This window comes from Castor canadensis, chromosome 14 (genome assembly GCF_047511655.1).
Source record: "Castor canadensis chromosome 14, mCasCan1.hap1v2, whole genome shotgun sequence".
Lineage (NCBI taxonomy): Eukaryota > Metazoa > Chordata > Mammalia > Rodentia > Castoridae > Castor > Castor canadensis.
This window is the reverse complement of record NC_133399.1, coordinates 22704840-22719146: the sequence shown is the minus strand read 5'-3', so window position 1 is coordinate 22719146 and position 14307 is coordinate 22704840. Positions and strand designations below refer to the sequence as shown.

Sequence of the window (14307 nt, the reverse complement as noted above, 5' to 3'; positions counted from 1 at the left end):
CTCCTCTCCACCCCCAGGTGCTATGACTTCATAGCAACAGTTAGTAAGGCCCCAGTGATGACCTCCTCTTTGTTAGATTTGTTCCCAAGCTTGCGTCAAGGAACTTTTTGCATGAAAGCAATTTGGGATGATTCAAATGGATTGCATCAGAGGATGTCCTGTCAGATGCAAAGACAAAAGGTCAAAAAAGATTCATGTTAGTAAAATGAATAATATCATTGGGAAATCACACCCTCTAAAGTGAAAGATTGGAAGGGAAAGTCTTACATACCCAAGGTAAAGGAAGGCATAGAACATTGCTGATATGACCCATTCAAGTTGCCATCAAGTCCCATGTGCAGAAGCCTCCCCAAATGTATTTGGCTTGAGGAAAAAGAAATCATGCTGAATTCCTCATTTTACAAATCAGTGTCTCAAGGTCAATGCAGAAATCACGTAGCATTTTTACATTTTGAACTTTGTCAGTGTTAGTATCTTCTATACATGGTGAACACTTGGATAAATACAATGTCATGGTCAAATGTCACATTCACACTATTGAAATTATCTAATATTGATGATTTTCTGAGAACACTGGGCTATATGGGAAATCCTTGTTTTATCCCAAACAGAAGATAGTAGTACAACAGCAACTCTGTATTTCATATCTCTCAAAAATATATTGAACACAGAGTACATCAGAGGACTTCAATGATCTTGGAGCATAGAAATATATCAGGGCTGTGAAAAATTCTATATAATGCCATAGTATTGGTCATATTCTATTATATGTTTGCCCAGAACCATAAATGTGCAAGTGAATATTGTGAATGATGTGCTGAGAGCATGGCTGATGTGGTCAGTCACCTGCCTAACAAGTTGGAGGCCCTGAACTCAAACCAGAGAACCTCAAAAAATAAAAAAGGGGAAATGTGACTTATAACATAAATTATGGACTGAACTTAAGAATGTCACATTGATGCTGGATTAAATATTGTGCCATGTGCCATACGAATGCAAGATGTTCTTTATAGGTGCAACACTGAAGGTGTGGGGTTATGCATTTCACAATAATTTCCTGTACTTTCTGCAAAACCAATATGGCTAAGAATATAAAGCCTAACAGTTATAAGAGAGACAAACTTGCTACTCAGGCAACCAGTGGTCTCATATCATAACTGAGCATTTTGTATTTGGCTAGTTGAAAGAAATAGTGAACAAAGCATATTGTTATACTTTGACTTATTTCCCCTTAATTTTTATGGTACTTGGGAACGTGGCCTTACTTGGAAATAGGTTTTTGTGTACATCATCAAATTCGAACTAAATAATCAGTGTGGGCCCTAATCCATGTGACTGGAGGCCTATGAGAGGAGAAAAGGCCATGGTATTGCAGAGATAGGGAATGGAGTGAGGCAGCTTCAATATAAGGATTGGTACAATTGAGTACCACCAACAGATATTAAGTTCAGATAAGTGAAGACTGTGTTGAAGATTTAGGATACATTTTGTCCACTTTCATTTTGAACCCTTATGTTTCATAACTGAGAGAACAAATTATTTCTGTTTTAAACCATTCCTTTGTGTATAATTTTTATCATATCCCTAGGAAAAGAAGTCAGTTATGGTTGTTTCTGCTCATGCAAAAAAATCACAAATAGAAAAGAGAGGAAAAGAGGCCAAGCTTGTTACCTCATGCCTGTAATCCCGGCAGTTTAAGATGCAGAGATAGGAAGATAAGGTTCTAGGCCAGTCTGGACAAAATGTTAATGACACTCTATCTCAGGAACAAGCCAGGTATGTTGGCATACAGATGTAATCCTATGTTATGGGAATCAGGATTAGTAGTGTGCAGTCTGATTCTGAAAAATAACAAAGTACAATGAGTGGGGTTGTGTTATGGCACTTTTCTCACTTTGTGAGCTCCATAGTTCAAACCCACTACCACCATTATAGAGAAAAAGTGAAATGAAAACAGAAAAATGACAGGGACTTTATTCTCCCCCTTCATGGTAGAAATGTTTTATGGAAAATGTGGTTTCTGTAATTGCTGGAGTTTTCTGAGAGTGAAGATCATCATGGCCTTTGCAGTATTTAAGAGACAAATAAAATTGTATGTGGAATGCTATTAATTGGGAAAATCTGGGGACACTTTGATACAAATCTTAAATTGGGGCAAATGGAACTCAAAGGTGATGGGGAAAAGGCACATGTTGTATTTCCCCACTGATACAATAAGAAGAAGAATGAGACCTTGTGTAATTACCCTTGAACCCAAGCAATCCTTCTATGTAACTGAGTTTTTCTCCTATTCTTATTTTGGTATCTGACACTCTAATTCATTGTAATCACAAATGAGAACTTGGTCCTTGCTGTGTTTTAAAAGGTGTATACTTGTTGTGTTCTAAAAATGTATACTAAAATGTTATGCAAGCAAGATTGCCACTAAATACCTCACATGAGTCTGGAATGACATGAAGTTATACATACATACATATACATTCATCCAAGAATAACAAAGAAATTATCCCGTTTCCAAGAAAGTGTAGATCATCATGTTAAGCAAAATAAGCCAGACTCATAAAGTTAAGCATCCTGTATATTCTCCTATGTGTTAAATCTAGAGAAGATATAAGTAAGCAAAGATAACATGAAAGTAGAAGGAGGATTATTGGGGAAAAATAAAGTGACTAGGTGGAAGGGGTTGGAAAAGGGAGGATAATTTGGGCACTATGCAGTACTTTACATTCATGTGTGGATAAAAGACCTTTGCCCATCAAAAACATTTCAACTTACTTTGAAGACACAATTTTACCTTATGTCTGATCACATTTGTACCTATCCTGTTGGAATACCCATTGACAATCAGTTTTATCATTCCCCAATTAATGTTGATGCATAGACATAATTCCAAAATTTTGAAGTTTAAATGACCATGGAATTATTGGAAGACTTGGGGACATTCTATGACAGGGGTAAAAATTATTTGAAATAATTTCATACTTCTGAATCCTGTACAAAATGATCAGAGAACCAGATCTCTGAATAAGACATCTACTCATAGATTCTTCAGGTAGCCTTGGTTTCCTCACAGTATGGAAGCATTTGGTTGGTTGTTGGTCTTATGATGGGGTTTGAGCAGTGATCCATGAGATGGGAGTGAGGGTCTTTCCTGAAGAAGCCTCCAAGTCATATCGAGTCAATTCTATCATATTCTACTCATTTGAAGAGTTAGAAACCCACCCAGATTCAAGCAGGTAGAAAATAGACTCTTGCTTGATAGGAGGGTGGCAAAGTTCTAAAATTCTTTTGAGATGGGGAGTTTGATCCTGGTCATCATTGTGCAGCACCAGTTTGTGCCTGCTCATTGTTTGAGATTTGGTAGAAATCACATCCTTTACTTATTTACTAAACAACAAGTGATAGTTCACTGACTTTCTGTCTCAGATACAGGTTTAGTACCTGGATATAACATATTGGTGAATACATTATTTCAGAAGTGGAAATAATTTAATAAAGGAAGGTAGGCATTATCAAGGTATAATCACACATGGAAACCAAAATTTCAAATTTGGATAAATGCTGTAATGGAAAACTATTATTTGCCACAGAAGAGTATAACAGGTGGCAACAGAATATGGAACATCTGGAAGAATTTAATTTGATACAAAAATGATAGTGAATTACAAGGTAAAAGGAAGATCCTCCCAATCTTAGTCTCCAAAGAAGCTAGGATTACAGGTGTGAACCCCTGATACCTGGGAAATTTAACATTATTTATCATATGGAAACATTGATTTAATACATAAAGCACCATTTTTGTTTGTTTATTCACACACACACACACACACAAATTCTACCATCAAGATGGAGAATACTTCATCACCCTAAAAGACTCTCCTTGTGATGGCCATTTCTACTCAACACACTTAAGCACTGACCTGTTTTCAGTTTCTCTTCTTTTCCCTTTACCAGAGTGCTGTATAAATGGCGAATTATGTTTTGAGTTCTGTGTGTAAAATGTGATGTCATGTTTGTCAAGGGGCATAACTATACAAACTTTGCTATATCACTCTGGGTTTAAAACCAAAATAGTATGAATTACAGGTGGTGATTCACATCAGATCTTCAAATTGTAGCGATACCATTATTAACAGTGACCTGGGTTTGGGTCGGTTGCACTCTGTTCTTACCCTTTCATATCTGTGAAGACAGGAGAAATAATGAGCAGTACTAGGGTTTTGAACTCAGGGCCTTGTGTTGCTAGGCAGCAGATACTCTACCACTTGAGCTGTGCCCCAGGCCTAGATGGGACGATTAATTGATAATGTGAGACAAATGATAGCCTGATAATTATTAAATCACATTTACAGCGATAGGAAAACATACCTGCAACGAAAAAATGACAAACTTTGGATGTATTTTTTAAAATAGACACTTTTTTCCTGTAGACCATGCTGACCTTGAACTCATGGTCCTCCAGCCTTAGCCTCTCAAATACTGGGTTTGTGGAGCAGGTTTGTGACACGTTTGTAACCCTTCACTAGAGGCTTCAGGGAAGGATTTTGCCCTCTAGAACAGGATACAGAAAAAGAAATTGACCTCTTTTTTTCTTGTCATCTGTGGGTATTGCTGTCAAAGCACAATGTCAAGAGCTGTAACAGATATCTTGGACCCATGAGGGAAGACCATCCATAATGTTGAAAAGAATGCAGAAAGAGCCTGGATCCTAGATATTGCTTCTGAACTGCTGAATCAAATAACAGTGAACTGGTGTCAGTGGCTCATGCCTAGCTACTCAGGAGTTAGATTTCAGGAGGCTGAGGGTTCAAAGCCAGCCCTGGCAAAAAGCTCACGAGACCTTATCTTGAAAATACCCAACACAGAAAAGGTCTGGTTTAGTAGCTGAAGTGGTAGGTCGCTTGTGTAACATGCATGAGGCCCTGAGTTCAGCCTCGAGTACCACATACAAAAAATCCCAGAAGACAGTCTCATCTCAAGACACATTGCTTAAACCACACTGAGTTGTGTCTTTGCTTACTCATAGCCAGGATCATATTATTTGATCCTGAGGATTGAACCAAGGGATTCTTACATACTAGGCACACACTGTACCACTTTAGCTACAGCACTATCCCACAAAAAAATGTCTGGATGTACATGTACTGTAAACTTGTACATTTCTCTCACAAACTTCCAGAAAAAAGTTTCTAGCCATAACTTTCATTCTCATGTCAGTCCAGACTCACGTGAGGTATTTAGTGACAATCTTGCTAAACAATTCTATGAACACCTGAAAAATATGTCCCACCTTGAACCAATTACCTGCCATGTTACCCAAAATTCCTTCTAGTAGGCGGAAAGGTTAGGACCTTCCTTCACCAGATGGATTGTATCACCAACTGTATTGTCAATCTCGGTTAATTCTCCATGCATTATTTCATGCCTTCCTTCATTGTCTTAACTCATATTTCCTGAGCACTTTGTATTTACTAGACATTATGCTAAACACAGAAGAAAAAACAGTAGATAGCTCAAAGTTCCATTTCTTGTGAGGCTTAATCTTCTAGTTAGGAGGAGAGAGCTATTAATCAAACAATAAACTCACAATGAACACAGCTGAGAAACACACAGGATGTCTTTCTGGAGAAATACAGGAACACACAGACCTGGAGAGAAAGGATGAGCTGTCCTTTGAGGAGCACTGCCGGCTGGAAGAAGGAGGCGGGCTCTCCATGGCCCACAGAATAATCCTTTCCCTCATCTTGGGTTTTCTCTTTCCTGCTGCAGGGAGGGGCTCAGAATGTTCTGTGTTTGTGATGCTGTCACTGTGACCTCCACTGTTACATACACTGTGAACGTCACTGATCTGTGGAACATGCAGACTTCGGGAGTCAAGAAATGGTGTCTGTGAGACAATGGTGGGTGTGAGGGCCAGTGCCCTGGCAGCTCTTGGGTTGGGGCGGGGCTACAGCCCGGCAGGCTTCAAGTCCTTGCTCCTGTGATAACATCGATCCTATCAGTATCTCTTGGTCCCTGGGTGTCCTCAGTCCGGCATCTCCAGGGACTGCGTTGAGGGGAGGATGCTGTTTCACAGCACTGAGAATTTTTAATCCAGTGATGCCCACGTGGTCACTTTTCCCATTCACAGGCCATGCTCCGGGGTGCAGCAACTGAAACCGCACTGCAAACTCAAGGTCAGATTCTCAGTATTATCTTCCAGAGGTTCTAAATGTCGCATTTTACTTTTAGCTTATGATCCATGTTGAATTAATTTTGTGAACATTGTAAAACCTGTGTCTAGTTAAATTCCGTGTATCTAGATATACAACTGTTCCAGAAGCATTTGTTGAGAAGACCTGACTTTCATCTTTGCTTCTTTGTCAAAGATCAATTGGTTCTGTTTTTCTAAATTTATTTCTGGGTTTTCTGTTTGGTTCTGCTCATTTGTTGATTCTTTCCCAAATAGTACACTGTCTTGACTATTGTAGATTTATCTTTAAGTCTTAGAATCAGGGAGATTCAATCCTGTGTACTATTTATTCAGTATTCTGTTGAACATTCTGAGTTTTGTGTCTTTCCATGTAATGTTAGAACCCATTTTCTGCTACTCATGTCATACCTTGTTAGGATTTTTATTGAGATTGTGTGAATCTGTACTTCAAACTGAGAACTCACTTCTTAATATTGCTATTTATTCCTTTTTGGGACCTAAATGAACCTAGGGTCTTGTGGTGCTAACCATGGGCTCTGTCACCAGCATACACACACAGGCTGACTGTTTGCACTTCAAATTGGCCTTACATGCCCATTATAATTCCCGTTTAGTTGTGGTGCATAATTTTAAGAACACAGTGTAAGATTCAATTTGCCAGCATTTGTTACATGTTTTTGCATCTGTCAGGATGGAGTTTCCTTTTTTGTAATGGCTCTACCTCTTTTTTGGTATTAAGGTAGTTTTAGCCTCATAGGACCAATGAGAAGGTTTTAGTATGCTTTTATGTTATGGAAGAGTTAGAATAGAAGCAGTATAAATTCTTAGTTAACTGGGAGATATACCAGTGAGATCGTGTGGGTTTTGTTCATCCTTTTTAGAATATTTACTAGCTTTTGATTTGGTTTCTTTACATGCACACACACACAGACACACACCCCTATTCATAGTGCTTGTCTTTCCTTGTGTGTCTTTTGTCAGATTATTTCAAAGAATTTGTTCATTTCATCTAAGCTCCCAAGGTTTGGGTCACAGAAATGTTGATGATATTCCTTTCTGGTTATTTTGCAGTCAGTCATTTTTGGTTTTTTTGTTTAGCTTTGCTGGAAGTTTATCCATTTTATTGATGTAACTGAAGAAGCAGTTTTTGAGATTGTTGATTTTCTGTATTGATTACCTGTTTGCAGTTATAATCTGTACTTGTTATTTTCTTGTGCTTGATTTAAATTTCTCTCACTCTACATTCTCTGTTTTCAGAATGTGGAAGATTAAACAATTGATTTTCTATCTCTCTTCAGGTTTGTGCACTCATTGCTCTAGTTTTTCCCCACTTGCTGCTTCTGATTCATGCCACAGATTTCATAAAATTATTTCTTTCTTGTTCTTTGATGTATTTATATTTCTCTTGAAACTTTGTAATTTAGTCTCAAATTACTTAGAGGTTGTCCAACTATTTTTCTGTTACTAATTTCTTTTTAATTTTAATATATTAGAAAATACATTTTTGTTACTAATCTTTTGTGGGGGATGGGGGTTTGCACTCAAGGCTTCCTGCTCTGAAAGCAGGTGCTCTACCACCTTGAGCAACAACTCCAGTTTATTTTTCTCTGGTTATTTTGAAGATAGGGTCTTGAGAACTATTTGCCCAGACTGTGTTCAAATAGATCTTACCTATGTCAGGCTCCCAAGTAGCTAGGATGAAAGGCACTGTTGTGTGGCTTCTCCTATTTTTTTATATTTGTTTAGGTGTTTTGTTTTTTTTTACTCAGAATATAGTGTGTCTTTGTGAAAATCCATGTGATCTTGAGAAGCATGGCTCAAGGTGTTTCCTGATTGGCTGGCTGAAATGTAACTATGAATTAAATCCAGTTGAATGGTGATGGTTTTGAGCTAAAATATACCAATACTGATTTTCCTGCTTACTTGATCTGTCATTCATTGATATTGGTGTATTGATGTCTCCCCATATGATTGTGGAGTTTTCTATTTTAAAAAGTGTTTTTTCCAGATCTGATGATCTAGCCTTGGCCTGGGATATACTAGCCAAGTGCTTTACCACTGAAATACAACCCCATTAAAAAATAGTTTTTCTTTGTATTCTTGAGGCTCTGTGACTGACTTGTTAGTGTATATTGCCAGGATTTCTAAAATAATTTTAAGTAACAAAGAGCATAATAGATTAATCTTTCCTCTTGTGGCATTCTGCTTTGACATTATTCAATGGAAATTTTTTAATTGTTCTAGCTGATTAAATTTGCCCTGGAGTGCTCTTGTTGCAGACTTCCAGGTGTTCTCTCTTGATGTAATCACATCAGACATCAACGCCACATGCAACAGTGGTGATTGCGTGTATGTGGCTCCTTAGAGACTCAGTGTACGGGTTGTCTTTTGAAGGATGACCTCTAGACACCACTGTGAGTGTGGGACAAATGAATAGACTTTCAGAAGGAAAGCAGGAATTTAGAAAATGACATAGTGCTTGCATAAACCACGTAGGCAGACTTATCCACTCTTATCATTTATGCTGGTGTGATGTTTCCCAGAATATTAACTTCCTTGATACCAGCGAAAGCCAAATTCATGGACTGTATGTTTCATGTTCTCAGAACCATGAGAACATCTTATGAATTGAGTATAGTTTCACAGTGCTTACAGCCTCACCAATCCTGTACACATCTGTGGGATATTTTAGGAATTGGTGGCCTTTGAGGGTGTGGCTGTGAATGTAAGCTCTGAGAAGTGGGCTTTCCTAGACCTTCCTCAAAAGAAATGATACAGAAATGTGATGCTGAAAACTTTCAGCAACCTTGCTTCTGTAGATAAGAATGACATTATTCTTCACCTCAACAGTTAGAGAAAATCAGCTGTGTGCTTTGCAGTGTAGAGAAAAAAGAATTTGGTGATTAAATCAGGCATTGTTCAAATGAATATTGAACCTAGAAATAATGTCCCTTGAGTGAATCTTAACATGTCATGAAAGTTTAAAACAAGGAAACAAAATAAATAAACACCACTTTAAATTGAATTATCAGTAGAAAAAACTCATCTGAAATAAATACTTCAGTGTAACCATTCAGTTTGTAAAACAATTCACTTTACACAGTAGTGACAAACAGCATATATGCACACTGCTCTTTTGGGAGTGTCTCTGGAAATCATGTTGCTGAGTCATCAACCCATTTACTTTGAAATTATGCAGGTATGGCAGAAAAATACACTTTTCCACACTTTGGCATCAGTGTAACTCAAAGACCTACTAATAAAGAGCAACTATTTCAGCAACTCTTATTAATATGCTGGTCATTGTTTACAGATTTTATATGGTAGAGAAAAAGTAAAGAAAGTCGTCAGTGTGGAGAAACAGTTCCCAGATTCCGAATCTTAATATAAGTAAAAGAAATTTACTGAAATGAAAGCATGTGAATGCAGAGCGTCTGGAACTGCTTTTATATTTATATATCCTTTCATATCATGCTAGATATGAACCATGAGTGTGAGGAATATAGAGAGAAGCTATACATATGTAAACAATGGTTACAAAATATATTAATATGTATAAATATATTAAATGTTTAAAGAGCATTCACATCTTTAAAAATCTACATAGGAAGATGAATAAGGGAGAAAAGAGAATAATGAAACAATTTAGAGTATAATGCATCTATATAAGGAAATGTCATAATGAAACCATCTACATAACCATCATGAGAAACAAAAATGTGTTTTTTTAAAAAATGAAGGACAGGATGGTAAAAGAGTCCTTTTGGGCTGGTACCAGTGACAGTGGACAGGGAATAGGGAAATGGTGAAGGAGGGCAAATAAAACACAAGTACTGTGCATTCATGCATGAAAATGGAACAGTGAGACCTCCTGAAACTGTCTAAGAAGGCTGGAGCTAGGGAGGATAAAAGAGAAAGATGGGAAAATGTAAACCATGTGGAAAACCTCCATTACTCTCACAAGTGCACACATGGCAATCCACAATGTAAAGCATCAACAAACTGACAATGCAGAAAAATACTGTGAATGCAAGCAAAGTGGAAAGGCCATGGTTTATCCAAGTTCATTTCAAATAGAAGAACACATCCTGCAGAAAAAGTTTATGAATGTAAACAATGTGGAAAAGTTCTCAGTTCTTCCAGTTCCATTCAAAGACATGAAAGAAATAGTGGAGGAAATCTCTGTGAATGTAAATGATGTGGTGAAGTCTTCAGAAATCTCACTTATCTTTGAGTACCTGAAAGAACTCATAGTGCAGACATCCTATCAATGTAAACAATAGGTAAAACCTTCAGAGATTTCAGTTACTTTTGAAGACATGAAAGAACTCGTGCAGAAAGCTCTATGAACGTAAACAATGTGGTAAAACTCTCAAGGTGTTCCAGTTCTCTTCAGTGTGATGATAGAACTCATGCTGGAGAAAATCCTGATGAATGTAAACAGTAAAGCCTTTGAGCACTTGAGCGAAAATTCTTGCTTAATTTTTTTATATTTTGCAATGGTGGTGTTTGAATTCAGGGCTTTGCAATTGTAAGGCAGGTTCTCTGTCAATTGAGTTGCACCTGAAGTTCAAGACAAACCTCAGGAACATAAACAATGTGCTAAAACTCTCCGTTCTCCTAGTTGCTTTCAATCTGATGAAAGAAGTACTGGAGAAAACCCTTATGAATGTAAAGAATGTGATAAAGCCTTCAGAAATCACAGTTCCCTTTAATGACATGAAAGAACTCATAGTGAAGACGTCTATGAACATAAATAGTAGGTAAAACCTTCAGAGATCCCAGTAACCTTTGAAGACATGAAAGAACTCATAGTGAAATAAAAACTTATGAATGCCAATACTGTTGCATGTCCTTCATTTATCATGTTTATTTCAAATGCATGAAAGAAATCATACTGGAGAAAAGCCCCATGTCTGTAAATGTAGTGGAAAAGCCTTCAGAATTTCCAGTTCCTTTCAGATTCATGGAAGAACTCCTTGCAGGGTAAGCTGATGAATATGTAAAAATGGTGAAGCTTTTAGTGATTCCCAGCTTACTTCAAAACACAGAAAGATTCACAGAAAATAAAAGCTGTATGAATGTAAGGAATGTGTTAAGGTCTTCAGTTGTTCCAGTTCCATTTGGAAATATGAATCATCCTGGAGGAAAACCTATGAATGAATACAATGTGGGAACACCTTCCTTTCTCTCATACCTCTTCCAAGATAAATGGCAATGCCCACTGGAGAGAGACCTTTAAATATAAAAGTGGACACTGGATTGGAACACTAGTCATGTGGCCAATAAAGGAATGATTTGATTTTAAAACTATATTAAAAGTGTAAAATCCTGGAAAGAAATTCCATAAATCTAGGAATATTGGCATCTGATGCAAATGAGTGGTTGTACAATGCTCAAAACTTCACATGAATGAAATTTTTTTATTCATATGTGCTTACAATGTTTGGGTCATTTCTTCCCCCTTCCCCCCTCCTCCTCCCTTATTCCCCCACCCCCTCCCTTACCTCCCCAACCCCTCGCTACCAGGTAGAAACTATTTTGCCCTTATCTCTAATTTTGTTGAAGAAAGAGTATAAGCAATAATAGGAAGGAACAAGGGTTTTTGCTAGTTGAGATAAGGATAGCTATACAGGGAGTTGACTCCCATTACTTTCCTGTACATGTGTGTTACCTTCTAAGTTAATTCTTTTCGAACTAACCTTTTCTCTAGTTCCTGGTCCCCTTCTCCTATTGGCCTCAGTTGCTTTAAAGTAACTGCATTAGTTTCTCTGTGTTGAGGGCAACAAATGCTATCTAGTTTTTTAAGTGTCTTACCTATCCTCATACCTCCCTTGTGTGCTCTCGCTTTATCATGTGATCAAAGTCCAATCCCCTTGTTGTGTTTGCCCTTGATCTAATTCTGCATATGAGGGAGAATATATGATTTTTGGTCTTTTGGGCCAGGCTAACCTCACTCAGAATAATATTCTCCAGTTCCATCCATTTACCTGCGAATGATAACATTTCATTCTTCACGACTGCATAAAATTCTATTATGTATAATTACCACATTTTCTAATCCATTCATTGGTAGTGAGGCATCTTGGCTGTTTCCATAACTTGGTTATTGTGAATAGTGCTGCAATAAACATGGGTATGCAGGTGCCTCTGGAGTAACCTGTGTCACATTGTTTTGGGTATATCCCCAAGAGTGGTATTGCTGGATCATATGGTAGATCTATGTTTAGATTTTTAAGTAACCTCCAAATTTTTTTCCAGAGTGGTTGTACTAGTTTACATTCCCACCAACACTGTAAGAGGGTTCCTTTTTCCCCGCATCCTCGCCAACACCTGTTGTTGGTGGTGTTGCTGATGATGGCTATTCTAACAGGGGTGAGGTGGAATCTTAGTGTGGTTTTAATTTGCATTTCCTTTATTGCTAGGGATGGTGAGCATTTTTTCATGTGTTCTTTGGCCATTTGAATTTCTTCTTTTGAGAAAGTTCTGTTTAGTTCACTTGCCTATTTCCTTATTGGTTCATTAATTTTGAGAGAATTTAGTTTTTTAAGTTCCCTGTATATTCTGGTTATCAGTCCTTTGTCTGATGTGTAGCTGGCAAATATTTTCTCCCACTCTGTGGGTGTTCTCTTCAGTTTAGAGACCATTTCTTTTGATGAGCAGAAGCTTTTTAGTTTTATGAAGTCCCATTTATCTATGCTATCTCTTAGTTGCTGAGCTGCTGGAAAAACCCACTTACCTTTCTGCAGCATCTTAAGGATGATATAAGAATGCATACCACAGAGGGCCCAGAGTCACAGGTGAGAGAGGTTCTCCTCAAAGATAAATTTCTAACACAGTCAGCCCCAGGTATTTGTAAAAAACTCAAAGTCTGTGGCTGAAAGGAAAAAGTCTTTAAACCAAGTAATACAGCTAGCCATGTCTGTATGTGTAGCTATGTCTGTATGTCTGTATGTCCAGAACCTTACTAACAGGAGAGAAAAAGGTAAGAGACATCATGACCTCATTGCTGCTCTCAGAAAGGGCTGCACCTGACTGGGTTCTGTATACTGAACTTGCTACCTTGGTGGACAGGAAGGGCATTTCTGCAGAGAATGCTTAAAGGGGACAGATTGGGAGACAGCCTCGCCACCAACCAGGACCCTGCCCTCTCTGCAAAGGTAACCACTGGAGGTCTATTAATTTTGCCACAGTTTAGTTTTTTGAGTTTCCTATATATTCTGGTTATCAGTCCTTTGATGTGTAGCTGGCAAATATTTACTACCACTCTTTGGATGGTCTCCTTCAGTTTAGAGACCATTTCTTTTGTTGAGCAGAGGCTTTTTAGTTTTATGAAGTCCCACTTATCTGTGCAATCTCTTAGTTGCTGTGCTGCTGGGGTTCCATTGAGAAAGTCTTTGCCTATACCTGTTAATTCCACAGTTTTTCCTACTCTTCCCTATACCAACTTTAGAGTTTGGGGTCTGATATTAAGATCCTTGATCCATTTTGAGTTAATATTGGTATAGGGTGATAAACACGGATCTAGTTTCAGTTTTTTGCAGACTGCTAACCAGTTTTCACAGCAGTTTTTGTTGAAGAGGCTGTTATTTCTCCATCTTCTATTTTTAGCACCTTTGTCAAATACAATTTGGTTATAGTTGTGTGGCTTCATATCCGGGTCCTCTATTCTGTTCCACTGGTCTTCATGTCTGTTTTTGTGCCAGTACCATGCTGCTTTTATTGTTCTTGCTTTGTAATATAGTTTGAAGTCAGGTATTGTGATACCTCCAGCATTGCTCTTTAATGAGTATTGCCTTGGCTATTCTTGGCCTCTTGTGTTTCCATATAGATTTTACGGTAGATTTTTCAATCTCTTTGATGAATGTCATTGGGATTTTGATGGGAATTGCATTAAACATGTAGATTACTTTTGGGAGTATCGACATTTTTACTATGTTGATTCTACCAATCCATGAGCATGGGAGATCTCTCCACTTTCTATAGTCTTCCTCAATCTCTTTCTTAAGAAGTTTATAGTTTTCCTTCTGGAGGTCATTCACATCGTTCGTTAAGTTTACACCTAGTATTTGATTTTTTGAGGCTATTGTAAATGGTATTGTTTTCATATATTC

The 14307-nt window shown here is 37.7% G+C and overlaps 1 pseudogene; it reads left to right on the top strand.

Moving 5' to 3' along the window:
* The first annotated feature begins 10128 nt into the window (after positions 1-10128).
* LOC109675618 (vomeronasal type-2 receptor 116-like) overlaps positions 10129-14307 on the top strand; it is a 39434-nt pseudogene continuing 35255 nt past the window's right edge.